The sequence below is a fragment of the Sylvia atricapilla genome, chromosome 11 (assembly GCF_009819655.1).
Source record: "Sylvia atricapilla isolate bSylAtr1 chromosome 11, bSylAtr1.pri, whole genome shotgun sequence".
In the NCBI taxonomy this organism is placed as follows: Eukaryota; Metazoa; Chordata; class Aves; order Passeriformes; family Sylviidae; genus Sylvia; species Sylvia atricapilla.
The window spans coordinates 3,086,225-3,110,841 of record NC_089150.1 but is presented as its reverse complement, the minus strand read 5'-3'; positions in this window follow the sequence as shown (position 1 = coordinate 3,110,841).

The window sequence follows — 24,617 nt, the reverse complement described above, 5'->3', positions numbered from 1 at the left end:
GTTCCAAAATGAGCTTTGAAATTAAAAATGGCACCGAGCACGAGGCTGCTCTTTCACACACACAGCATTATCACAGCTGCTCCTGCTGATAAAAGGCAGCGTTAAGATCCCTGCTGATAAAGGCATTTAACATTACAGAGCTAAAAATTTTATTGTTCAGGCTGAGCCCCTGGAGGGAAGCAGCAGGGTGATGGTGGCACTGTCCTGTCCCCTGTGCCCCTTGTCCCCTCCCCACTGGGATTGCTGCCCCAAGTCCCCTCCATGCCCCTTCTTCACCCCATTGGGCTGTTTGGGGCTGGATGGGTTCGATCCCCTCTCAAGGGGCTGTGGTTTGGAAGGAGGGGGATAAAGGAGGTGGTTCTGCTCTTGCTGAGCAGGGCCAAAGGGAGAAATCCCTCCTCTGATTTCTGTGCTGCCACGGTGGCCAGGGCACTGAGTGGGACATTGGGAGGGGACACAGGCAGGACAGCTGGTCCCACATGGCCAAAAGGACATTCCAGACACCATGCTCAGTGTGTGAAACAAGGGGAACAAAGAGAAAAAAAGGGGCAAAACTTGTAATTATGGCATTTGCCTTCCCGAATAACCTTGGCCTTTTGAGCCCTGCGAATCAAAACATGAATACGAGATGGTTTTATTTTTGGCATTTCATGAGCTTTATTCTCCTGTGAGCTTCAAGGCTGATGCAGAGGAGCTTTGGGCACGTGCTGACAGCACATGAATAACCCAATGGCTTCGAGCTGTGCGGTTCCTCCCTTGCACCCAGGGATTTGGCAATTTCCTGGAGCCAGGCAAAGGAAACTGCAAATCATTAACGAAATAATCTTTGCCCATGACAAAGACATTAATCAAAATGTCTGTATTCATGTTCCAGAGGGGCATTTAAACCATCATCCAGTCATTCACTCCAGTACAACCCAATGTCACTTCCACTGAGCAGCACTCAGATTCCCTTCCAAAACTATGACAGTGTCTAAGCTAATTTTAGCTTCATGGAACAGCTTCTATTTCAAAAACATGCAGTATTTATGGGATTGAGCAAAAGCAAAAAATAAAAAAGAAGAAAAGTCAGTTGAGAAAGTCAGTTTTGTGTCAGGCAAAGGAAATATTCAGCATTTGAGCACATGCAGCCTCACCACCTGGACAAGGCTTTTTAATAAAAACAGCCAATCTTCTCTCCTCACCAGAGCAAACCCCATTGTGAAATTCCCAGGAGCCCCAGCACCCCCTCGCTCTCATTTCTCACCAATTCTAATACCTCAGTCCTAAATCCTTCAAGAGCAAATCTTCAGCAGTGCACAAAATGTGAATTCAGCAGGCAAAAATTCCCCAAAAAACAATCCCCATCCAGCCCATAGCACTGTGTATTTATTTCCCCTCACAACAAACTGTGTTTGTCAGGAGCTAAACAAAACACAAGACAATAAATCCAGAAATCCTGTTCTATTACACAAATTATTCCATAATTGGAAACAAGGCTGTTTTACCTCTCCAGCGAGAGCAAGAAACAAATGCTAAAAAATAACTTTCCAGGAAATATTTGATTTCTTGATTATTTTGCTTGTTAATAGGAGACTGTGGAGAAACAAATGGAGTTGATGCTTTCATGAAATCCCTGATAGAAATTAAAATTCTTCCCTGTGAGGGTGGGGAGGGGCTGGCACAGGGTGCCCAGAGCAGCTGTGGCTGCCCCTGGATCCCTGGAAATGTCCAAGGTCAGGTTGAACACCGGGTCTTGGAGCAATCTGGGATAGTAGAAGTTTTCCCTGGTTGGAATTGGATGATCTTTAATGCCCCTTCCAACCCACTCTGGAATTCTCAGATAATTATGGTGCTGACCATCCCTTTCTGTTGGAAAACAGAATAATCAGTAACTCTGAAGGTATAGTACAAAACCTTGGAAAATACAGGGATTTGTGTCATAAATGATGGAGCTGTGATGGTTTTCAGTGGAAGTTCCACTGGCTTTGATGAAGAATTTCATCATCTCCGAGTGCCTGCAGAGAGGGTGAAATGAGTGACAGCACATCCTGGCAGGGAACAGCACAACATCTCAACCCAGGGAATCAGCCAACAGGAAAAGGTTTCCTGAAGGAAAAAGCCACATTTCCACATCTGACAGAGGGCTCCCCCAACCAAACCCTCATCATTAATCCAGATTTCTGATGCATTTGTCCAATTTCATTGTTTACCATGGCCTGGGTAGGGAGCTGGAGGAAGTGTGAGCAGGGACAGAGCAGTGCAGGTCTCCGCTGGTCAGCTCAGCAAGGCTCCTGCAGTCCTATTGATGCCTTCAGTTTTCTCTCCCCTGTATCCCAGGTTCTGTGGTGCCCAGGGGCAGCTCTGAGCTCACAGTCAGTGTCACTCAGCTCTGCACACAGCAGGGACACAAAACAAATCCTTCTCCTGCTGCACACCAAGGACAACTTTCAGCCCCAAAGCACAACCAAGGGTGGGCTGGAGGGAGGGACAAGAAGGATGGGACCTCACAGCCTGGAGCTGGGATGGGACAATTCAACCCCAAGGTGCAAATGGACCAAAACTGATCCAAGTGTGAGACCTGGTGACTGTTTGTCCATTTTGTGACCATTTTGGGTCCCCCTTGGGTGTAGCCCTGGCCAGGCTCTTGTCCTGCCCCAGGTGGATCCTGGAGGCCTTTGAATAAATCTCTGCTTTATTCTCCAGCTGTGTCCAGTCTCTGTTCCACCCTTCCCAAGGCATCACTATCACTCACAGAGCTGATAAACCCTAATGGTTTCGTGGCTTCATTCACAAAACTTGTGGGGGAAAAAAAAATATATTTACCTCATTTACCTCAACGGCAGGATCATGTAAATACAAAGAATTTTAAAATATATTTCTCGATGACATATTGGTGCATTGCTATATCCTGAGACACATCCAGGCAATTCTTATTTCTTCAGCCTTAAGCAAGACCTTGGATTCTCTGGCTGCTCCTTACACAACATTCCCAGAGCAGAGCAGGACCAAGGCATGTGTACTGATCTAATTTACAGCTGATTATTTCCTAGCTGCTGTTTCCAGCTGCTGTTTGAAGTCAATCAGCAATAACAACGACAACAAAGTACTTTGCTCTTCATTTCTGGGCTGCTGGAAGTTAAAAGCATCGAGAGGAAAAACTTGCAAGTGCCTGGGTTGATGTTTGCCCTCCCAGCTGTGCCCTGAGAGTTCCCAGATTGGTGCAACATCTCTCAAAATTCAGAGAAATTAACCTATTCCTCAGAAATGTTCATTAGCCATGACCCTGCTCCCCATTCTCCCACAGCTGCATTGGCTGATTCGTGCTCCAAAACTCATTTCTGGGTCTGGAATCAGCCCCTGCAGTTGTTCAAAGTCCCACAGATCCTCATTCCCCACCCAAAGCCCTTGGCTCCTGCTCCTGTTCTGGCTCCTGATCCAGCTCCTGCCAAAGCCAGGAGGAACAACGAGGTGGATGCTCCAGGAGATGAAGAATGAGCAGATGAAGTTTGGGATTGCTGCAAAAGGAGAGGTGCAGAGCCATGAGCACATCAGGGAGCAGCTCCCAACCTCGTGTGAAAGCAGGCACAGGGAGAGACAAACATCTCAGAGGGTCTGATGCCTTTTTTCCCCATACATTACTGTCAACTCCACTCAAGTCACCTGTCACAAGCCATTTTTTCCTCATAGCAGACACTGTGGCTCATGCACTCTCCATCAGGGACACTGGAGAGGACACCAGAACACGGGTTACCTTTATGAAGAGCTAATTTTATTCCAGATTTAAACCTCCCTCATGTGCCATGGCCCCAAAACCAAACTGTGGGAGCTCGACCAGCACCTTCCCAGCTCATTTCACCCCTGAGCTTCACCATCCAGATTCACACTGGGTCACCCACCCAGCTTCTGTGCTGCTCTCCATTTGAATCCAAAATCCAGCCCAAAACCAAAATCCTTGAGAGGACCAGGCTGATGATCTTCATTTGGCTGATGATCTTCATTTGGCTGATGATCTGCCAATGATGACCTATATTTGTCTGGAAAAGATAGAATCTCCAGGCTGAGGGCCAGGAGAGGTCTGTTCTGTTTGAAACATCTGAGTTAAGTGTTATTGTCTCAGGGATTCAGAAGGCTGTGGGCAGTTGGGGTGGGTGGGCTTTTTGCAGGAGCTCATGCACTGAGATATGCAGTTTTAGAGGAGGAAATCATGAAGTATTTGGCAGGTAGGTCACGTCTGAGTAATAGTCACTTGACAAAAAAAAAAAAAAAAAAAAACCCACGAGAGTTTGACTCTGATTTTCTTAATTTAGAATATTTCCAGAACTCCTGGTGCAGAGTTTGAAAAGGTGTTAGAATCTCAAAAATGAATGACACATTTGGATTTTCAGCAAAGAAAATATTTTAAGTTTAAGGAAAAAAAAAAAAGCCCCAAACTCTTCGCTGTGGGAAGAAAACCAATAAATCATTTCTGCATTCAACTCTAATTTCTCTGTCAACTTCTCTTTGATTATACACCCAGGAGCTTGATGAGGACTAAACTACAGGCTCCCTCATCTGCAGTGTGCAGCAATTCCCTGCTAGAGATGCTCATTATGGCCACAGGCACCAGGCCAGTGGAAGAAGGCTGCTAGATAGTTATTGCTAGGTTTTAAACATAAAAAAAAAAAAAAAAAAAAAAAAAAAAAAAAAAAAAAAAAAAAAAAAAACCAAAACCATTAAATATCACAGTAATCACAGTCACCTCAGCTCTCCCATAGCAGCCTCAGGAAAAACGAGGGCTGGCTGGGTGGGAGCAGCTTGGCTGGGCAAGAGGAGCAGGGGAAAGTCACAAATGGAGGGCTGGGACTGCAAATCCAGGAGGTTTGGAGATTGGAATTTGGGGGATTTCCTAAGGATGGGGTTTACCCACACTTTTTGAGGGCCAACTTGGCAGAAACATGGCTAGTAATAATTAGCCAGACTGCTCCTCGAAGGTGTCTTGTAAATTAGTAGGTTTAATGAGTAAAAATACCAAAATAACAAACATTACAGAAAACAAAAGATAAGCCACGCACAGTTGACTGAGAAATCTCTGACACCCTGCTAAAACACCTCCAAAAAGCCTCTACTTCCTTTTGTGCTCTTTCTTAAATACTGAATGTTTAAGGAGGGATAACTTGGCTTGCAGCCATCAGAGAGAGACACAGGGTTGGAAGAACAGTGACAAGACCCAAGAGGTGCTTCTTTCTCAGCCCTGAGCCAACCCTCCTCAGAAGGGTTTTGAACTTTCTGGTTTCTTTACCTTAAGGGGTGAGTCTTAAACTTTTTCCTATCTGGAAACATTCTCTGGGAGTGGGAAATGCATCCCTAGGTGGGTGCTCTGTTGGCAGCAGAAGCAAAGAGGAGCCTTGCAGGGGTCTCTGCTGGGCCAGGCAGCTCTGGATGAGCAGGGAGGTGACATTCCTCTGGGTGTCACCCTGGAGGGCAGCAGCAGGGCTCACTCAGGGATTTTTTGGGAGGACAGACAGACAGTGCTCACCTTGGTGGGCAGAATTGTTCAGAGCATGTCCCCTTTGCTGCCTCTGGGGCTTCAGCTGTTGGTGGCCTTGGAGGTTTCCATGGGATGTCACCAGAGCCCCCTGCAGCAGCTCATCCAGCAGGGATATCCAGCCAAAAACTCCCTGAGTATGTGCCTGGTGTTTCTGGGGCTGAGAGGTTTCAGCCTGCTGGCAGCTGCTGACTTTTTCCCAAGGAAAAAATCCTCAGGAAAGTTTCTTCTCAAACCAATCTTGGCAAACAACTCTCCTCTCTCCAAACAATCTTTCTCCAGGTGGTGTTTTGCTGTTTCTCTGGTTTAACCCATGGGATCAGAGAAGTGTTGTTCCTATGCACTATCATGTTAAGTCTGTACTGGAACACCTAATAAAAGGTAGTAAGAATTAGAAAATAAAGGCTCTTTTCTATGTTCTTTGCCTTTGGAAATATTTGGAGTCTCTCATCTTTCTTTCATGTCCTACAATGACACTTTGAGGGCCCTTGGCCAGTGAGGGAAAGGCAAAAACCTTGGAATGGGCACAGCCAGGTGCTGGGGAACTGAGAAAAGGGTGAAAAAGAGACATCCTCTGCCAAGGCCTCCACTCCACTGGTCTTTACAACAACCTCTCAACCCCACGTGCCCAGCAAATTCTCTCCTGGAGTGTATTTCCCACTGGGCTATCCTGTATTTGATTTATTAAGCTTAGCCACAGACAGGGGTGGGGGGAAAAAATACAGATTACAAAAGGCAGAATAAAGAGATAAACCAAAGACTGCTCCTGCAGCAAAGCACATGGCCGAGCTGGCAGAGGGAGCCAACACTGGAGTTGCTTTAGAAAGGAGGTTTTACCTTGATGGATGTTTCTGCTACATCTAGACATTCTTAAATTAAAATGAAGCTAAGCCAAAAATATTTATCAAAGGTCATAGACTTCTTATTGCCTGTGTAATAGTATTGCCATCACTTTGGCTCACAGCTCAGGGAAATTCTACTCGTTGGGCTGAACAAGGTTGTGCCAGGTAATGTTCCCATAAAACTAAAGGACAGTTCTTGCCCTAAACAATTTACCTGTACAATAGCATATATTGCCTCTGCTACTGCCTCTCTATTTTTGCTTGTCCCAACACAATGGGAACACACTGATGTTACTGCAGGAAAAACCTGCGATCTCATCTATTGGCTCTTAAATCCTCATCTCCCCATCACTTTGGCTTCCATGGAAAGGTGCAGCTGCCTTCCTTCCTTCCCTCCCCCAGGCCCTCCCAGCTCCACTCCTCGTGCAGAGGATTGGGAAAAAAATGAAGTTGGGTTTATGTTAGGACAAGGGTGTTCTACTCCAGTTATTTATTGCAGTAATCACCCCACGGAGCTGTGCTTTCCTCAAATTGCACATATAAATTATCAGCCATTACTCCCCCTCACAAAGGTTAATGCCACCTCTTGTTTTACAGGTGGAGTGGAATTTAGAGGTTAAAACATGCTTATGACTTGATTTTTCCTCCCTGCTTCAGCAGCGACAAGGTAAGAGGCGAGGAAGGCGAGGCATTACCCTCGGAGCAGCTGATCTGCTGAGTGCAATTACAGGGGAGTTTGGTGAAGCATTCTGCAGTGCTGTACACGAGCTCGGAGATCTGCCTTCCCTCTGCTATTCATTTTTCAATTTTCAGCTTCAAAGATCTTGGACATTCTCCTCTAGGCTCATCTACAAGCAGGAATCCAAGGTCTAATCACGCCGGATGATTTGCTCAGACGCAGGATTTGTTGCAGCAGGCTCGAGACAAACCAGCAGAAGGGGAAAAAAGAAAAAAAAAAAAAAAAAAGGCAGGAAGTTCATGCAGTATTAGAGTTGCTTTTATTTTCCCCATATGCCATGACAATCCTATTGTCCTTCAGAGACGTGAGCAAATTTACCTCGTGGAATTTGAGCAGGATTATTATGGGGTTTGTACTTGATAATCTGCTTTTTTTATTATTATTTTTTTACAGTCTTTTGTGCAGAGCTGTGTTCACCGTGGCTCCATTGTTGGAGACACAAGAGCCCTGCTGGTCGCTGACAAACAGCACCTCTGGAATGAAGCCATGCTCCCAGTGGAGTGGGAGGAAGAGGAGCACAGAAGGTGCCACCGACTGCAGACAGCCCCAGGTAGAAAGGAGGTGCCAAGGAAAACTGCTCTCAAATGATGCCTGACAAGGGGAAAAGCCTTTTAGTGGTGAGAGTGATGTAAAGTCACCCTCTGAACACCCCACAGGTATTTAAATGTCTCTAAAACCTCGTGAGTTCTGGTGCAAAACCAGGAGCAAGCGGTATTGACACTTACATTGTTTCCTACGCATCATTTAAGACACAAGTAGGAAAAAAACTAAAAAAATAACTCAGAGCCCATCAATGCAGGGTTCCTCCACAGCACAGAACCATCCAGGCTGGAAAATTCCCTCAGCAGCACACCCCAAGGGGACTCTGGGCTCTTCCCAAAATGTTGGTGGTGTCAACTCCTGCCAGGGGAGCTCAGCACAGTCTGGAGCTTCTCCACCCCATGGTACCTGAGCAGGGTCAGGGCCAGCCAAGAGCTGAGAGCCCCAAACCATCCTGTGGTGATAAAACAGGTCCAGGAGCAGCTGGAGAAGCCAACCCAGCTGAATTAGGGTCACAAACAGGGCAGGGACCACCTCTCCCTCAGCAAAGTTCAATCCAGATTAAGACCCCAGGGCTGAGCTTAAATATAAACCCCAGTGAGAGACACACTTGAGGCTGGTCAGGTCCTTCAAGGGCTCTTGGGGACTCCCCATATTCCCACTTCCCACTCAATGATCAACATTAAAAACCATCCAGAAAGGCCACACCAATGAAACCCAGAAGTGCTTTTTTCACTCAGAATGCCGTGGGGCTGAACCCTCAGCTGCTGCACATCATTTGGAGTGGAACCAGTTAACAGCAGAAGAGGATTTAGCACACGGTTTTGTTCGAATAACCTATCACATTGACCAGTCCTTTTATTAATCTGAGCATTTAAATGAGTTCTTATTAGAAAAAAGTAACTAGAGCTGCAAAAAAAAAGGAACAAGGTAAGGCAAGGACAAATACATAATTATCTTGAATATGAAAAAAAATGGTGCAGCAGAAGTTCATGTTCCTTTGTGTGGAACACAGCCCAGTTAATGTACAATTTAGATGCAATAGTTTTCTCTGGCTGGGAAATCGGTTTGATTTTTTTTTTCTTTCCCCCTCAGCTTATGCTTTTAACATTTTCCCAAATAACAGTATGATGATGGAACTGAACTGCTGCAGCAGGCTGGACAAATTCATTAATGTCATTAGCCAAATAATGATTCCAAACAAGTGTGGCAGCAGCACGGGCAGCAGCAGCTCCACACTTTGAGTGAGGCTCCCAGCATTCCACCTCTTCCTTAATGGGAACACACAGCTCTGTCATCCCTGCTGCAAGAAATACAAGGTCTTAAAAAAGCTATATTTGCCACGCTCCTGCACGTGCTCTGCTCGTAATTTCAGGTATCCAGGCTGCATTTGGCAATCAGGCAGCTCCCAGTGCCCTCCAGGAGAAGCTGGGAAAAAGGACAATCTCCTGGGGTTAATTATTAGCCTTTGTGTAAGGAATTTGCCGTGGAGATGGGCAAGTGGGATGTTTCTTCTCTCATTAACGAGACACCCTGAGCCAGACCCAAAAGCTGTGGGGTGAGAGGAGGATCTGTGTCCCCTGTGCCCCCCCTGAGGTCCCTTCCATCCCAAACCATTCCATGATTCTCACAGGGAGCGCAGGGAACTCCAGCACGTGCTGCTGCTGGTGGTCAAAGCCTCTCCTTGTCAGTCCTGGAGCTCCACAGATGCCAAATGGGGGTTTCTGTGCCCACAGCTCCCACAGCTGTGGGGGTTTTGGATGGGAAATCCAAAGTCCCGGGTCCAAAATGGAATGTTTATTGCCCACCAACATCCTGCAGTCTGGGACACCTTTGAAAAGCTGGGAAAAGGAACTGCTGACTTGGACCATGAGAGTGCAAAGGGAAATGGTGAAGGGTCCCAGAGGAGCTGGGGGGCAGCAGAAGGAAAAAAATTTAGACAATCCTGCTGCCCTTGATGAGTTATTCCTCAGATTGGGCCCACCCAAAATCCTGTGCAACTTTTAGACTGATTTTTTTTTTTTTTTCACTTAAACTGGCTGAGTTCTGGCAACAACCCTCCCTTCCTTTTTGGTTTAGCTTTGTGAGAGGTTAAACCCTGAAATCAAAACAAAACAGGGAAAATGGGTTTCCTGCAGGATCTCACTGCTCCCTCTGTGGGTCTGTCCCTGTCCCAGCCCTGATGTTGTCATCTAATCCATCCTGAGACCTTTCTGTCAACTTTTCATTTGGCTTTTTGCTGTATTTCAGGTCCCTTTTTCAGTTTTCCTGTGCCCAGCACAACCAGGTCTGTGCTCAGCCAGCACTATAGTAAAACACACGATTTCTCTATTGTAAAATATAATTTTTAAAATTTATCATATTCATTTTTTATAATTAAGTTAATGGTGGAGAATTCCAATGGAGGAGATGTTGGGAGAGTCCAGCAAAGCAAACAAATCATACAACTGCCCACAACCCTTCAGGCCAGGCCATGAAATGAGACTGGCAGGGCAATGGATAACACCAAAACACTGAATATATAAATAATAATAATGACTAAAGCTTTGGTTTTTAGAGCTTTCATCACAAGTTCTGCTGATGCACTGCGAAAGTTTATAAAGCACCATGGGAAATTTTAATAAGGGGTAACAACCACACTCTTCATCCACTGAGAGCACCTGATCCTGACCTATTTTATAACAGGGTTATTCAAAATAACTCCACTGACATCACAACCCACTGGGGCAAGAAAAAAAATAGAACCAGTCCCTCGGTATTCATAAAATAACCTACCTGGGGTACACAAAAGCAACATGAGGGGAAACCTGAATAAATATCCTCATAATTAATAAAAAAAAATGCTGGAGCATGGATTTTTTTTTCCTTTTCCTTTTTCTAATTTTGAAGCTTCTTTGATAACACACAAAAAGTTCATCACTGAAAGATCTGGAGCAGCTGAAAAACGCAGCCATGGGGTGAAGATGCAGTGATAATCTGCATGTTTGATTGCAGCATTTGTGGCCTAAATGCAGAAATAATGGTGACAATACAAAGCCCTGATTTCTCTTGTGGAAATTCGTCTTCCTGTAGGCTGGAGGAATTGGGGGGGATGTTAAAAATTCCAAAAGCTAGCAGCAGAAAGCAGGATTTGCTGTGTCAACCAGATGAATTATTTAAGGACAGAGGGAAAGAATCCAGGAATAAGGGATGGGGTGTGGAGGGACAGCACAGCTCAGAGAGGGGGTTCCCTTTGGCTTTGGGTGTCCCCGTTCCTGGGAGCTGGAGGCACCAACCCCAGCTGAGCTCTGGAACAAGGCTGAGGGAAACTAGGATGGGATCCATGGGATGGGATGGGATTGATGGGATGGGATCAGTGAGTTGGGATGGGATTGGGTGGGTTGGATTGGGATGGGGTGGGATCCACAGGATGAGATGGGATCCAGCTTCCCAACCTCTGAAAAACTTGTCCTGGTTTTAGGTGCCATCTCACATATTCCTCACAGGGTTAAGGCTCCCTCTTCTCAAACACACAGGCTGGGCTCTCTCCAGGAGCATCAGAGTCCTGAGGGGGAAAAAAACCACTGTTTACTGTGTCCTCTGAAAAATAATTAGGCCCAGAGAAGGAAATAAAGCTGCTGTCCTGTGGCAAGGTGTCTGCATTCTTTGGGTGGGTGGAAACAGAGCTGAACGAGGCCTGCAGGCTACCAGGGCATTGACAACACAAAGCCATAAAAGGCTGGGAATCTTCTCTCTTAATTCACGTTATCCTTGCTGGGTGCCTGTGTTTACAAGGTGATGGGAGCAGACATCTAATCCTGCTGATGAGAAATCCTAAATTAAATCTGAGATTAAAGGCATGACTGACACAGTTACACCAAACAGGTTTAACTAAAAGACATAAAATTTGGGTGCAAGAGCTTTGCAGGTCTGGGACATCCTGTGCTGGCTGTGCCTCTTGTCTCTCCCACCAGCACACAGCCTGACCTTGAATAACTGAAATGAGGAGAATCATTCACTCAAAAAATCAGTTTTCTCTGGAGAGCTGAGTCTGGGGTGGATGTTTTATTGCCTCTCAGGAGGCAAGTCCCTTTAGAAAGTGTTTTTCTATTGTCTTTCCCCCTCGCAGGTGCCACTGCTGCTGTGGGAAGTGACTGACGCCTCTTTTCCGTCAAACCTTTCTTCCTCCTTGAGATGTTGAAGTGCTTTTGTCAACAAGCATGAATAGATCAGCCACTGCTTTCTCTTTAAAAGCAAAACAAAAGTTCACTTCAGGCTCGTAAGAAAGGAGAAGGGAAAAAAAATCCAGTTTTTAAAAAATAAGATATCACTTTTGTATTACTATTTTAATTACCTTAACTGTTCTTTCATGTATTAATCTTCAGACTTTCTTTTTTTTAATTTTTTTTTTTTTATTATTTGTGAGCTCCACTTCATTTCTTAAGGTTTTTAAATCCTCAGTTGTTTGTTTCAAGTTGTTTTCTTTTGGGCTGTTTTTCTAAAAAAGACATTCTTCTCATAAGTTCCCGGCTCTGACTACAGCCTTTGCTTGTGAAGAAAAGCGTGATCTCACTTTCATGCTTATAACAAACAACTCGATCAGCTGATAAAAAATAAACTTTTTAAATAAAAAAGAAAAAAAAAGAAAAGAAAAACCCCATTTTTTGACACGTTTCAGCAGGTTCTGATGTCCAGACAGGATCTAATAAGGGTTTAAATTGAGGGCTGAAGTTGTAGGAGGTGGTAAAAATGAATTACCTGTCTACAAGGATTTACCTCTGCTCTCTCCTCTGACAAGAATTTGCTTAAAATTCCCCTCTTGCAGCTGTGCCTGTGAGGATCCCACTCCTTGACCTCTCTGGTATTTTTTATTCACCTTTTTCTCTCTCGCTGCCCTCAGCCACCGTCTCCTCTCTGGTGCATCTCAGAGACTGTGGGATCTCTGTTCTCCTCTTCCCCCACCATTCCTGTCCCTTTGCATGCAGATGTGGTGGATGAGCTCCCAAAAAAAGCTCTGTGGGCAGATCTGCCTGGGGGCTGAGCTCCCATTTCATGGAGGAAAGCTGCAAGGTGTCCTTGTCAGCTCTGACGCCTTTGGATTTCAGCTTTTATTTTTTTATATATATTTGTCACCCTGCAGTTCTTTAGTGCAGAACTCCAAACCCCACACACGGTGTGAGCTGCTGCTTCCCCACTTTGGGCAGACACAACAATTCCTCTCCAGGCCTGGGGATCAAGGAGCCCTCACTGCCCCAGGGCCGAGAGATGGGAACAAAAGTGAGTTGGGGGCAGCAAACTTGGGGTCAATGATTCATTACCTGGAGCTGGAATTGGAAGATGAACCCCCAAAATGCAAATGGACCAAACTGATCAAAGTGTGAAAACCTGTGACCATTTTGGGTGCAGCCCCTGGGGGTTTTGTCTGCCCTAAATGTACCTGAAGGCCCTTCAATAAATAGAACAGCTTTTTATTCCCTGAATTCTGTCTGGGGTCTGTTTTTAGGTAGCCCCAAAAGCATCAGCTCCTGCACACACTGAAGATTTATTCTATTATGCTCCTCTTTTGAATGACACTGCTCTGGCCCTCCTTAGCCAAAGTGAAACACAAACTACCTGTGTGCAACTAGGAGAATCCACAGAACAAGGTTTTTCCCATAAAACCTGGTTTCTTTCAAATAAAGGGAAATATCGAAGTGTTTGCTGCTCTGGTTTACAGCTGGGAAGCTGAAGTTGCATGAGGGAGGTTGAGTTTCTCTGGGGTAAAGGGAGTGCCAAGCAAATCAGAAACAATTTCCTCCATTGGTGGTTTAATGGTTCAGGTTCTGGTGGTTTAATGTCTGGACTGGGGAAACAGCCCCCAGAAAACTTCAGCAGAAAATGACAAATATTTTCCTCTGACTGACCTGTAATGTGGTGGGTTTAATATATGCCAAATCCCCAAATCTTTATTGAGGTAAAACTGCCCAAACCTGCATTAATAAAATCCTTTCAGTAAGAAAGTGCAAACCACCTCCAGCCCAGCCCAGAAAAGTGTTTTGGCTCCAGAGCTGATGGGTTTTGCCCCAGGGGCTCCAAAGTGCTCTGCTGGCAGGGGAGGCAGCAGGGCACGGGAGGGAAATGTGGGATGAAGGGTGGGAGAATGGTTCCTCCTTCCCTGACCATCTCTGCTTTCATCCCAGGCAAACTGGGCAGCAGGAAAATACATGGAATCCAAACTTTCCTTCCAATAAACACTTTCAAGAGTGTATCTGAGAAGGTGATTTAGGAGGACAATGGCACAGAAGTGTATAATGAATCTGGACCTGTGCTGCTGCATTTGTATGGACTTTGCAGCAATAAAGTAGGTTAAAAGACAAATTAATTGTGTGCTTCCTCTCCAAGAGAAAGAGACCAATGGTAGTTTCTATGGCAACTACTTGCAATTCATCCTATTAACTTTCTTATTGCAGGAACAATCAATAATGATACAGATCGCTTTAGGATAAAATATACATGAAGACTTAAAAAAAATATATTGTTTGCTCTACTTTCAAATCAAATCTGATATGCTCTTGAAAAAGCAGAGACAATGTTAGAGAGAAGCACAACGTGAGTTTGCCAGGAGGGAAACAAACCAGGTGAGTCAATTTGTACCAAAATCCATCTCACCAACTCGAGCAAACTGCTCAGATTAATTATTTTCTGAAACGTTTTGACATTTGTGCTCACTCTGATTGTGAAGGTTATACCTTACTTAAAGGTGTGATTCTGTGTGCTGATATCTCTGCCCAGACCAGCCAAGTGCATCCAGGGTCCCTCAAAGGACTGGTAACTCCTCCAAAAGGCTTTTGGAAGTGCAGAGCTCCCAGGGAGCAGCGTGACTGATGCTTCACCCTCTCAAAGAGCCACCACAGAGCTCCAGTGTGCTTCATTTTTCAGATGTGGAGCAGCAAGTGGGATCCTGGCAGATCCCTCCTGTCCCCTGTGGCCCAGGCTCAGCCTCCCTGCTGCTGTCTTTGGTCTGCAGGAGGCTGCAGAATTCTCCATTTTCCCCCGTTTGGTTTTTGTAGTTGCCAGGAGAAACCAATACCCTGAAGTCTGGGTCCCCTCCGTGGCATATCCCAACACTCCACTGGCTTTAGGGGCACCAGCAAAAGCTCCTGAATCTGATTTATTTGCCTGAATCTGATTTCTGGCTGGGCTGAAGAGGTTGAATGCTTCAAGCTGTGTGATTTCCCAGTGGAAGTTGGCATGCAGGGACATGTGGGTGGGCAACAGACATAAAGTGGAGAACAGAGATCAGGACACTTTAAAAATATTTCCTTCTTAAATGAGCCGAGACTTTTCAATGAGGTTTTATAGGATAACTTGCCCTGTCTTTTTCCTTGTCTCACCTGGGGATGATCTGCGTCTTCCCTGCCAATTCCAAGTGGAGCAGTCACGACTCCAAGGCCTCTGGATGTGTCAGAGTGCAGCAGGTGTTTGATCTGAAAGCTGTGCCCTTCTCAAGGACATCCCAGGGCATTGAATTATTGTCCTTATATTGATTTGAGTGTTCCTTTCCCAAGTCTGGGGGAGTCTCTCTCTTTCTTTCAGCAGTAATTGACTCAGACTGCAAGCTGCTTGAACAGAGAAGTTCTACTCCCAGTCTTTTTCCACCCAAGTCCCTGTCCCAAGTCCCTTGTCACTCAGTGCGGCCCTGTTGCATCAGGAGCTGATGATTCAAGCTCTGGTTTTGTGCATATGACTGTAAATACACAATGTGACACTTGGCAGTGGATAATGGTTAAAATGGTTAAAAAGCCAGCTCTGCTTTGCTGCTCTTTCACTCTCAGGTGTGACTCACGAGCTGCTGTAGAAAATTGGATGTGGTGGCACTGTGTGGATTGCTGAGGGCATCGTCTCCTCCACGTGTCAGTCTCCCAGGACAGCAGAATTTCCTGAAGATGAATTTCACAAGGCCCAGGGCATAAATCTGAGCTGCCTGGGCAGGGGGACTGCTGGAACAGGAATATTTCTCTGTGTCACAGGGAAGTCTGCACATCCAAACTTTACACATCTGCTGCATTTCACACGCCCTGCTCTCTTTCTTCTGACTTACAGGAGCTGGTCTTTCCTGTAACAATTCTAAATTCAGTTCATCTTCAAAGGAAAAATGCAAAATACTTTAAAATAGAATAGTGGGAGATAGGGCACAAGTTAATTCACTTCAAACTGAGGCTTTTGATTTTTGATCACTTCATTATTACAAACACAACCAGAACAGTAACACCTTAACCTGCCTTTCCAAATCTCTCCTGCTACTGAGTCTTTTTTTATTGACTTGAATTCTTGATTTTCAAGTCACCTTTGCCTTGTCTCCCTCTAATTCTCCACTTTTTATTCATTTCTCTTCCCAACTCCCCTGAAACAGCTTCCCTTGCAGCTGCCCTTCAGCCATAACAAAAAACCCCAACCCTCCTCATCTGATCTCAGTTATTTCTGTCTTTCTTCCTTTCAGTCTTTCTTCAGGCCATGCAAAAGCTGGTTCTGGGCCGTGGGGTTTCTCAGTGTGGCTGCACACCTGGAGATGTCTCACCATTCTTGTTCTTCTGTTTATGGCTTCTCAGGCCCAGCAAAATTAAGCTCTACATAAACATATCTTTATTATTTGATTGGTCACTTGCTTTCTTCCTCCTGCTCCACTTCCTTATTAAAAAAAAAAAAATCAAGAAATAAAAATATCATTAATCAGCTTCAAACTTTGCCTTCATTTACAGAAAGTGCTGGTGAGAAGGGAATGGAGAGTCTGTACTTTACAAAAAATGCAAAAAAACCCCACCCCAAACCCTGAGTATTTTATGTGTTTTTTGCATAAAATAACAATAAAATAACCAATATGAGAACCAATCTGTAAGTTTGGGGGCTTTATAGAAAAAGGATGAACAAGCAATTCCCAGAGGATGCATTTAAAAGCTCTACACAACTCTCTACTTTGAGGCTTGGATTTTCCTGCCTTTTTTAGACTTTTTCCCTACTTTCAGCTTCTGAAAAATCTTAAAGGGAAAACTGTCACAGTGTATTTGTGAAGCACTCAGTGAAATGGGAATGTTCCCCCAACACTAACAACACTGTGTGTGTGTGCTCAGAACCTTCATCCAAGCGCTCCAGCCCAGTCAAGGTGCTGTGAATTAAAACAGTCTCACCATGAACTGGATTTGGGGACTAAATAACCAGTAACTGGGGCTTCCCAAGGCTTGTTCTGTTGTTAGAGGAGCTGTGCAGTGTGGCTGGTGGTGGCCCTGTGGGGATCTGGGGACACTCAGAGCTGGAGAAGGGAGCCAGCAGAGGCTGGAGAAGAAAACAAAGTGTTGAACCTCTGGAAGCTGAGAATGTAAGGCTTTAGACTGTAGTAATGTGTATAAAGCAATATGGAGGAGTTGGGGGTAAGGCTAAGTCCTTCTTCTTTCACCTTCTTCTTCATGGGTTTGGGTGTTTTTTTCCTTATGGGGTGAAAGGATCCACATTGCAGACCTTGGGTGGTCAGTTATTGGGTTAAAAGTATAAATAATAGAGGTGTCACCTCATTATTGGGTAATTAGTGCTTAAGAAGACCTTGGAAAGAGTTAGTGACATCCATTCCTCCATTTTCTACCTTGTTAGTTAGAGACTGTGAGACTGTGCCATAGACAAGAATTAATAAGCATTGAGTCCAAACACAAAACTAAGACTCCTGTGCATTAATCCCGGCTGTAACAGGAGGAAAAGAAGACAAGAAACCACCAAACAAGACCTGGCAAGGAAAGCCAGGCCAACAGGATGCCATCAAGTGAGGTTCTTGCTGCCTCAGCTGCCACAGCCCGTGCTCCTGGGTCAGGGTTGTGACTGAGTGACACGAAAGCAAAGAGAGGAGCCCGAGCAGTCACTTGGAAAATAACTGAACACTTTGATGTTTGCTGCAAATGGCATTTCTCCTGCAGAGAGAAACTTCCTCCCGAGCTCCATCCATCCGAGGGGCAGCCCAAGAGCCAGCAAACCCCCTCTAACTGAGATCACAAACACAGAAAGCCTCTCTGAACAGCCACGTCTAGACATTCCATCTGGCAGGAGCTGCTGTCTGCTCCTGCCGTGGTGTGAATTGGGGCAGCTCCCAGCAGGGTGAGAAAGGTGGCAGCCAGAGCTGGGAGCCCATTTGTGAGCCTTTCTCATTGATAAAACACCCAGATGTGCTGAAGGATGGAGGGGTGCAGCCAGGCTCAAAACCCCAAAACTGTAACATCAGGGGAAAATAAAATGTCCTCTTGCCTCCTATTTGGGATTTGCATTTCGGAATTCATTCCCTCTTGAATGATTGTGCTCTCGCTCTATAAATTTGATGACCTCTGACCAGAAGAAATGAAGTTCAATGATTTTCTGATTTGTTTGAATATGAGCCTCCCAGGGATGTGAATATCATGTAAAGCTGCAGTTTTTGGCATGCTAACTCACACCTTCTCAAAACAGGTGGCTCTTCAAATGCTCATATTTTAAATTATTTCTGAAAAGCATTATGTATCCAAACAAATTCCATAGCAGGTGCAAAGTCTGGTGCTGAAGGTCACGCCTTGGCTGTAATTTCTTCAACTGGGATATTTATTTTGCTTTTTGATCAATAGTAGCGACACCCATCCCACTATTATCTTTAATTCATGTCACCTTTTTTTTACGAGTTAAAAATGTGAAGAATTGATTTAAAAAATGTCCAAATTGAATATCCATTTGGTTCAAGCTGTGTGATGCCAGTGAAAATACAGCTCACAAGCAGTAGATGTTGAGTTACATCCACACTTTGTGATATTATCTCAGCTTTATGCATCTTCCATTTTCTGTTTGATCTGAGCTAAGGTTTGCTGCCCTCCCTGCTGCTCCCACAGAAAATTCTGCAGCCACTCCAGCACCTTGGATGCTCTCAATCTCCTCTGTATTTCCTTGAAGTTCCTTCTGTGTTTAAATAATGTCAGCTTCAATTGTGCTTGAGATGAAGGTAGAGGAAAACTGAGGGATTGACACTCTGGTCTCATGGCTAATGCACTGCGATTTGGGATGAGGAGAGGTGTCAAGTTCAATTCTCTGCTTCAAATAAGGAGGATGGATTTGAACTTAAATCTCCCCTATTCCCATGATTAACCCTGGGCAGCTGAATGATGGCTTCATCTCTCCCTTTTCCCTCCTGGTTCTGCTCTGGTCAGGAGAACACTCAGATCTTGTCTCCTGCCAGGAAAGGCTGAGGATGTTTGGCCTGGAGAAGAGAAGGCTCCAGAGGGGATTTGTTGCAGTCTTTCAGGACCTGCAGGGGAAAGAGAGGGACTTTTGACAAGGGATGGAGTGTTTGAGGTGGGGAAAGTTGCATTAACCTGAAGAGGGGAGGGTTAGAGGGGATATTGGGCAGAAATTCCTCTCTGTGAGGGTGGGCAGATGGCACAGGGTGCCCAGAGCAGCTGTGGCTGCCCCTGGATCCCTGGCAGTGCCCAAGGCCAGGCTGGACATTGGGGTTGGGGCACCTGGGACAGTGGGAGGTGTCCCTGCCATGGCAGGGGTGGGATGGGATTTAAGGTTCCTCCCAACCCAAACTGTTCAGTGATTCTGTGATTCCATGGTTTTTATGAACGGTGTAAAGCCCCCTCCGGCCAGGGGCCAAGGACAGCACCTCCCAAAAAGGCAGAGTGGAGCTGAGGCGTGTTCTCCAGCACCTCCTCCTGCAGGGGCAGGTGGTGCCAGTGTCAGCAGCTGGAGCTCACCCAGCTCTGTGTGACCACTGAACCCACTCCAGGAGTGCTGGATCCCAAAATCCTCCCCAGGAGCTGCTTCCAGAGGAGGGAGAGCAGAGCAGAGCAGAGCAGGGATGGGCAGTGCAGGGCTGGGTTGGACAGGGATGGGCAGGGCAGGGATGGGCAGGGATGGGCAAGGATGGGCAGGGATGGGCAGGGATGGGCAGGGATGGGCAGGGATGGGCAGGGCAGGGATGGGCAGGGCAGGGCCAGCCTCCATCCCGTGCATCTCAACCACCATCTCCTAGCTGAGCTCTTGCCCTGGGGATGATTTCAATCCCTGTTTCACCTCAGCCCTGTCTCCAGGGAAGTGCTGGATGTGGAGCCTGTCAGACATTTCAAAGGAACATGAACAACATCAAGGGTCTGTTAATGTTTCCTCTTCCCTGACGGTGCCAGGAGCAGGACTCTGACATCACCCTGAGCCTCCAGCCTGCTGCCAATGCCATAAATCTCTTTTTTCAGAGGTAACAACTCTGAGGGAAGGTCAGAGCATCCCTCACTTGTCTCTGCTAGCAGCCAGCACCCATGGAGAGAGAGGACACCAACAATTCTGCAAGTGGTGGAGTTTCAGCTCAAGCACTATCCAAAATCTGCTCCAGAAACCTTAACACGCTCTGAATGATGTGCAAAGAGAACTTGACTGCTTTCCAGATAAAATATTGTGACTAGAGAAAGAAAAGCAAACACACAAGGGTTAAAAATGTGGTGGGGTAAATAAATAGTTTGATAAGATAATGATCTGAGACCAGCTGTTGCTGAAAAAAATGTATATTATTATAAATCATCAGAGGCCTTAAAAAATATAGACTCACCAGAACAATACCAAACCAAAATGTTTCTGTAATAATTAAATATGCAAAATTCACAGCTCCCTTGAAAATTCAATTTTTTCAATTGTGTACAAATCTATTTCATTTTCACACATGGACTGAAGTCCTGAAAATCCCATGTCCTTGCTAAGATTTGTTTAATCATTTAAATCAGGATTTGTATTGAGACAATGAAGATATAATTGTAAGATTACCCTGGCTGTAACATAGCAGTGGTAGAAAATTCCAGATAAATTCTCATATTCTCTCTTCTTTTTACTGGGGAAAAATGGAATTATGAGAAATGCTGGACAAGCCAAGCTGCACTAACAGGTGCTGGGGCAAACCTTAAATTTCTTTCCATGAATAATTTCTAGCAGCTAATACACACCAATATTGCTGGAATTCAGCCCAAATTTGGAAGGGCTCAGAGGGAACGATGCTGTTGAGGGAGCTGGGAGAGGACAGATGTTGGGGAATATTTTTCATGTGGAATGTGTGTGTTCACACGGCCGAGAGGAGCTGAGTTGTGTTTTTCCCAGAGCTAGAACCAGAGGGTATCAGCTCTCCTGGTGTGAGATCCTGTAAGAAAATGAGGCATAAACAGGCCCTGCAAAGTTAAGCAATATCAATTTATCCCCTTGAGGCAGAAAAAGATAAAAATAACTCGGGGTTTATGAGAATGAAGAGAAGACAATAAACTGTTTTTAAATCAAAACCGAACCAAACAATCTCTTCAGAAGGTGACAACAGCTGAGGACCTTGGGGTTGTGGGGAGACCACAAACACTTGAACCTTCCCAGAACAGCCTCCAGAGCCTCCCCACTAAAATCCCAATTATTGCCAGGCAAGTTACAGCGCTTCCCTTGGGCAGCTCCCAGCTGCTTTGAGGGAAACTGGAGCTGCTTTGACCCCACTCTGTAAAAGCTGAGCTGAGCAGCGAATCCTTGTGGGGCCAGTCTGGAGCCTGGAGGGGATGGGGAGAGCAGGGGTGGCAATGTTCACACGTTACAGCCATCACTTATATTCACATTATCTCCTTCTCTTCCCGGGAAATCTCTCCTGAGGCCCTGCACAGCTCCCTGAGCACTCAGCCTGCCAACACTCCCGTGTCACAGTGACACAGCGCTGCAGTGTCACTCCTAAGGGATGCATCTTCCAAGGCGTGGCTTTTGACGCTGCCAATCCCCACTTTGCCTGCAAGTTCCAGCAGATTTTGGTGCCTCTCCTTGCTATACAGAATACAGAATTCAAAATGTAATTCTGCATTCTATGCAGAGTACAGAATGCAGAAAGAATCACAGAATCACCAGGTTGGAAGAGACCTTCAAGATCGAGTCAAACCCAGCCCTAACACCTCAACTAAACCCTGGCACTGACTGCCACATCCAGGGTGCTTTAAACACATCCAGGGATGGTGACTCCACCACCTCCCAGGGCAGACCATTCCAGTACTTTATCACTCTTTCTGTAAGAAACTTTTTCCTAATATCCAACCTGTATTTCCCTTGGTGCAGCTCAAGGCTGTGTCCTCTGGTTCTGTCAGTGCTGCCTGGAGAAAGAGCCCAGCCCCACCTGAGCACAGCCACCTTTCAGGGAGCTGTACAGAGTGACAAGGTCACCTCTGAGTCTCCTTTTCTCCAGGATAAACACCCCCAGCTCCCTCAGCCCTTCCTCACAGGGTTTGTGTTCCCAGCCCCTCACCAGCCTCGTGGCCTCCCCTGGATGTGTTTGAGCATCTCAATGCCCATCCTAAACTGAGGGACAGAACTGGACACAGCACTCAGTGTCCATCCTAAACTGAGATCCCAGAGCTGGACACAGCACTGGAGGTGTGGCCTCACCAGTGCTGAGCAAAGGGGCAGAATGACCTCCCTGCTCTGGACACTCTCCAACATCACAAAATCCTTCCTGCTGCTCTGGGTCCTCCCCCTGTGGGAAGCTCTGGCTGCTGTTGAGCTGCTGAGTTAAATCATTTCCCTTGAATTGGTGGCAGGATCTTTGCCTGGCTCAGGGTTATGCTGGGGAGGTGGTGAGTGGCTTTAGGAAGGACCTGAAGATGGCACAGATTCACAAAATGACATTTTAATCACGCCTTGAGCAATTTGCTAATTACATTCAACAGCACTTAGAGGAAAAGCAGGAGTTGTCAGGGTTTTGTAGAGACAAGAAGGAAATTGGTTTGGGGACACCACTGATTATTACAAATGCCGAGGCTGTCATATTATCCAGAAAAGGCACAGTGGAAAACCTTAGTAAAAGTCATATTTGAAATTCTCATTCCAACTTTTTTTTGGAGTAAATTTGATCACAAGTTTATTTTTTTTTCCCATGCAGTAGAGTTTTTTTTTTTCTATATTTAAGTATGTATAATGGATCTGCTAAAAACCATCAGAGACCATTAAGCCAGAGAAGCATGAAATCAAGTAGAAATTATTATTTTAATTCTATGCACTTGTGCATAACAGTATGAACGTGGTGCCAAATAAACATTCATCACAACTCCAGCTAGTACTCCAGGCAGTAACTTGATTTTCAGTTTGGAAGCAGTGAATACACCCCTGCACACATTTCAAGAGATATTTAGGTGCAAAGCCCAGCTTGTGTATACTCTGACAGCAAAGGCAAGTGTCAACTACTCAAAAGTAATTTTATTATTAAAAGACTTTTCAAATGGCAGCAGCACTGGGCCTTGACAGAGAAGGATCCACCTGGGAACTTTGGCAATCGTGTGTGGGTACAGAAACACCAGCTGAGCATCCATCAACTTTGCTCCATCATGAGCAGGTTTAGGGTCTGGATCTCCCAGGGAATTCCTAAAGGGAATTTCCTGTTTGCCTGGGTGTAGTTTGTGGCAGAGATCCCTGGTGTGTTCCAGGCACAGGGAAATAAATGTGATTTTTTCTGCTTAGCATTGATCCTGTGGGTGTGGCAAAGGCACACTGCAAGGTCCTTTGAAAGTTAATTTAACTGGTGATGGACAAGTGGCCAAAGAGGAGGATTCTGTCTACCCAAATAGATCAAAATCTGATGGTTTGTTTTGTTTTGGAGACAAAATCTTATGAGATCTGGATGTCATCCTCCTAGAAAATATCATGTTTCTCCTCTGCACCAGCATCAATTCTAGATTTCAACTTGCTGTAGCTGCACATTTTAGGGGAGTTTGGTCAAAAATTCTGGAAAATTTTTTCAATTAGCAGTTGTGGCTTACCATTTTCTGATTCTTCTGCTAATTCAGGTGTCCTGCTCAGGGCTCAGAACCTTGTGCCATCTTCCAGCAGTGCTGCTGTGCAGGCTCCACACTGAAAATACATTCAGGAAGCCTTTTTATGTGCTCGAGGCTGAGCCACATTAAAATAACCTCATTTTCCAGAGCCTGGAGAAGACCCTGTGGCTGCAGCTCAGCTCTGATCTCTTGTTTCTGGGCACTGATTTTGAGGAATTGGCTTGTTTGACATCTCCAGACTTCTGAGTGAAAATAAAGAAAAATCCAGGTTTCTCACAACTTGAAGGGCTCATAAATATGGATGTTTGCAGCAGTGATCATACGATGGGGAAGGAGCAAAAACTCCTTGACCCCATAATCATGTAAAGACTTGAGGTCTTGGATTCAGTGTCGCGGTGAGAAAGGAACAGAAACCTGCTCAACCTTCTCCTCATTCCTTCACCATAAATCTGTTCTCTCAACCAAAAATCTTCCTCCCAATCCTCCTGACCTGGTGCTGGGGTAAGAAGTGAGGGGATGTTTCCTTTCTCATTCGTAAGACCCCCCCAAGAGCAGCTCACTTACAGCACGAACACCCACAGGATTTTCAAGCTACAGCAGTTTTGGGTTTGTTTTTTTTTTTTTTTTTCACCAACAGCTGTCTCAATTATCCTAAAAATGTTCAGATGTGATCTGGAAAATGAGCCCTTGCCTCCAAACAGAAGTTTGCTGCACGCTGAGCTAAGAATAGGTGAACTTGTCTGGATGCTTCCTCAGGCCTGTCACATCTTGTTTGCCAAACACATCCACGAGTAGCAAAATCTTCCCAAATGGAATATATTAACCACAAGCAATCTTTTTTAAGTGCTTGCCTCATCTCCCTGGCCCACCCTGCCACTCTTGCTTTTTTCCTTTTTGGGGGCAGCTTCCACGGAAACACGAATTTCCTCGTGAAAATTCCTGGGAGCTGATTTAGCACTTGGCTGAGGCTGAAATGCTGATGGGGCAGGATGTGCCAGGCTGTGACTGCTCTCTGCTCTCTGCTCTCTGTCCAGGCAAGAGAGGAGCTCCCTGGGAGGCTTTCAGGGACATGATTCAGGGCTGCCACTGCCACTTTTATACTTAATTAATTCATTTCACAGACAGACCTTTAATTATTAATTTTTATATATATATATATATTTTTTTTTTTTTACAGGGAGAGAACTATGGTACTTCTAGAAAGATAA